This window comes from Mustelus asterias, chromosome 5 (genome assembly GCF_964213995.1).
Source record: "Mustelus asterias chromosome 5, sMusAst1.hap1.1, whole genome shotgun sequence".
NCBI lineage: Eukaryota > Metazoa > Chordata > Chondrichthyes > Carcharhiniformes > Triakidae > Mustelus > Mustelus asterias.
The window spans coordinates 46,905,962-46,909,909 of NC_135805.1; positions in this window are offsets into that span (position 1 = coordinate 46,905,962).

The window sequence follows — 3,948 nt, forward strand, 5'->3', positions numbered from 1 at the left end:
TGCTTCGAAAGATTAGTCATGACATGAATCAATTCCAGCCTCCGTACTACCTGGATCCATTACAGTTTGTCTACCGCCGCAACAGGTCCACAGCAGACGCCATTTCTCTGGCCCTGCAACAAAGGCACCTATGTCAGACTCCTATTTATTGACTACAGCTCAGTCTTCAACACTATTATTCCCATGAAACTCATCTCCAAATTCCGTGTCCTGGGCCTCGGCACCTCCCTCTGCAACTGGATCCTGAACTTCCTAACTCACAGACCACAATCAGTAAGGATAAGCAACAACACCTCCCCCACGATCATCCTCAACACTGGTGCCCCACAAGGCTGTGTTCTCAGCCCCCTACTATACTCCTTATACACCTATGACTGTGCGGCCAAATTCCCCTCCAATTCGATTTTCAGGTTTGCTGATGGCACCACCGTGGTGGGTCGGATCTCAAACAATGACGAGACAGAGTACAGGAATGAGATAGAGAATCTGGTGAACTGGTGCAGCAACAATAATCTCTCCCTCAATGTCAACAAAACAAAGGAGATTGTCATTGACTTCAGGAAGCGTAAAGGAGAACATGCCCTGTCTACATCATGATGTGGAGATGCCGGCGTTGGACTGGGGTGAACACAGTAAGAAGTCTCACAATACCATGTTAAAGTCCAACAGGTTTATTTGGTAGCAAATGCCACTAGCTTTCGGAGCACTGCTCCTTCGTCAGGTAAGTGGGAGTTCTGTCCACAAACAGGGCATATAAAGACACAAACTCAATTTACAAAATAATGGTTGGCACTCACAAGACTGCCTCGAACGTTACCCAAGCACAACGCAACGCCATCTGCGCTCTCAAGACCAACCGCAACATTATCAAATCAGCAGACAAAGAAGGGGCCATTGTCAGACTGAACATAACGGATTACTGCAAAGAAGTGTACCGACAACTGAACAACGAGGAATACTACAGACAGTTACCCGCAGATCCGACCAAAGAACACACCCGTCAACTCAACAGACTGATCAAGACCTTTGATCCAGACCTTCAGAGCACCCTCCGTGCTCTCATCCCACGTACTCCCCGCGTTGGAGATCTCTACTGCCTCCCAAAGATACACAAGGCAAACACACCCGGCTGTCCCATTGTATCGGGCAATGGGACCCTGTGCGAGAACCTCTCCGGCTACGTCGAGGGCATCCTGAAACCCATTGTACAAAGAACCCCCAGCTTTTATCGCGACACTGCAGACTTCCTACAGAAACTCAGCACACATGGAGCAGTTGAATCAGGAGCACTCCTCGTCATAATGGATGTCTCAGCACTCTACACCAGCATCCTCCACGACGATGGCATTGTTGCAACTGCCTCAGTACTCAACGCCGACAACTGCCAGTCTGCAGATGCAATTTTACAACTCATCCGCTTCATCCTGGACCACAATGTCTTCACCTTCAACAACTAATTCTTCATCCAGATACACGGAACAGCCATGGGGACAAAATTCGCACCTCAGTATGCCAACATCTGCATGCACAGGTTCGAACAAGACTTCTTCACTGCACAGGACCTTCAACCGATGCTATACACTAGATACATCGATGACATTTTCTTCCTTTGGACTCATGGTGAACAATCACTGAAACAACTATATGAGGAGTCCAAAAATCTGCAGGTTAGGTTGATTGGCCATCCTAAAAAAATTGCCCTTAGTGTCCTGAGATGCGTAGGTTAGAGGGATTAGTGGGTAAAATATGTAGGGATCTGGGGTAGGGCCTGGGTGGGATTGTGGTCGGTGCAGACTCGGTGGGCCGAATGGCCTCTTTCTGTACTGTAGGGATTCTATGATCTATGATGACATCAACAAGTTCCATCCCACCATCAGACTCACCATGGACTACTCTCCGGAATCGGTTGCATTCTTGGACACACGCATCTCCATCAAGGACGGTCACCTCAGCACTTGACTGTACCGCAAGCCCACGGATAACCTCATGATGCTCCACGTCTCCAGCTTCCACCCTAAACACGCTAAAGAAGCCCTCCCCTACGGACAAGCCCTCCGTATACACAGGATCTGCTCAGATGAGGGGGATCGCAACAGACACCTCCAGACGCTGAAAGATGCCCTCATAAGAACAGGATATGGTGCTCAACTCATCGATCGACAGTTCCGACACGCCACAGCGAAAAACCGCACCGACCTCCTCAGAAGACAAACACGGGACACGGCGGACAGAGTATCCTTCGTCGTTCAGTACTTCCCCGGAGCGGAGAAGCTACGAATCTTCTCCGGAGCCTTCAACATGTCATTGATGAAGACGAATATCTCACCAAGGCCATTCCTACACCCTCACTTCTTGCCTTCAAACAACCGCACAACCTCAAACAGACCACTGTCCGCAGCAAACTACCCAGCCTTCAGGAGAAAAGTGACCACGACACCACACAACCCTGCCACAGCAACCTCTGCAAGACGTGCCGGATCATCGACACAGATGCCATCATCTCATGTGAGAACACCATCCACCAGGTACACGGTACATACTCTTGCAACTCGGCCAACGTTGTCTACCTGATACGCTGCAGGAAAGGATGCCCCGAGGCATGGTACATTGGGAAGGCCATGCAGATGCTACAACAACGGATGAATGAACACCGCTTGACAATCACCAGGCAGGAATGTTCTCTTCCTGTTGGGGAGCACTTCAGCAGTCACGGGCATTCGGCCTCTGATCTTTGGGTAAGCGTTCTCCAAGGCGGCCTTCACGACACACGACAGCGCAGAGTCGCTGAGCAGAGACTGTTAGCCAAGTTCCGCACACGAGGACGGCCTAAACCGGGATCTTGGGTTCATGTCACACTATCTGCAACCCCCATGACTTGCCTGGGCTTGCAAAACCTCACTAACTGTCCTATCTGGAGACAATACACATCTCTTTAACCTGTGCTTAACGCAATCTCCATTCACATTGTCTGTACCTTTAAGACTTGATTACCTGTAAGGACTCGCATTCCAACCATTATTTTGTGAATTGAGTTTGTGTCTTTATATGCCCTGTTTGTGACCAGAACTCCCACTTACCTGACGAAGGAGTAGCGCTCTGAAAGCTAGTGGCATTTGCTACCAAATAAACCTGTTGGACTTTAACCTGGTGTTGTGAGACTTCTTACCCTGTCTACATCAACAGGGACTTAGTAGAAAGGGTCGAGAGCTTCAAGTTTTTAGGTGTCCAGATCACCAACAACCTGTCCTGGTCCCTCCATGCCGACACTATAGTTAAGAAAGCCCAAAACACCTCTACTTTCTCAGAAGACTAAGGAAATTTGGCATTTCAGCTATGAGGCTCACCAACGTTTACAGATGCACCATAGTGAATCGCCCAATGAAGGAGCAGCGCTCCGAAAACTCATGATACCAAATAAACCTGTTGGACTTAAAACCGGGTGTTGTGTGACTTCTAACTGTGCCCACCCCAGTCCAACACCGGCATCTCCATATACTGGGTGCGGGGGGAGACAAGAGTGTATTTTCTCCCCCCCCATCTGACACAGCTGCTGATCGGCGGAGGCTGGATGGAGCCCCGCCCCAAGCACGAGGTGGATGCTGATTGGCGGAGAGGCTGGCTGGAGCCCCGCCCCTAGCACGAGGTGGATGCTGATTGGCGGAGAGGCTGGCTGGAGCCCCGCCCCGAGCACAAGGTCGATGCTGATTGGCGGAGAGGCTGGGTGGAGCCCGCCCCAAGCACGAGGTGGATGCTGATTGGCGGAGAGGCTGGCTGGAGCCCCGCCCCGGGCACAATGTCGATTGGCGGAGAGGCTGACTGGAGCCCCGCCCCGGGCACAATGTCGATGCCGATTGGCGGAGAGGCTGACTGGAGCCCCGCCCCGAGCACAATGTCGATGCCGATTGGCGGAGGGGCTGGCTGGAGCCCCGCCCCGAGCACGAGGTGGAT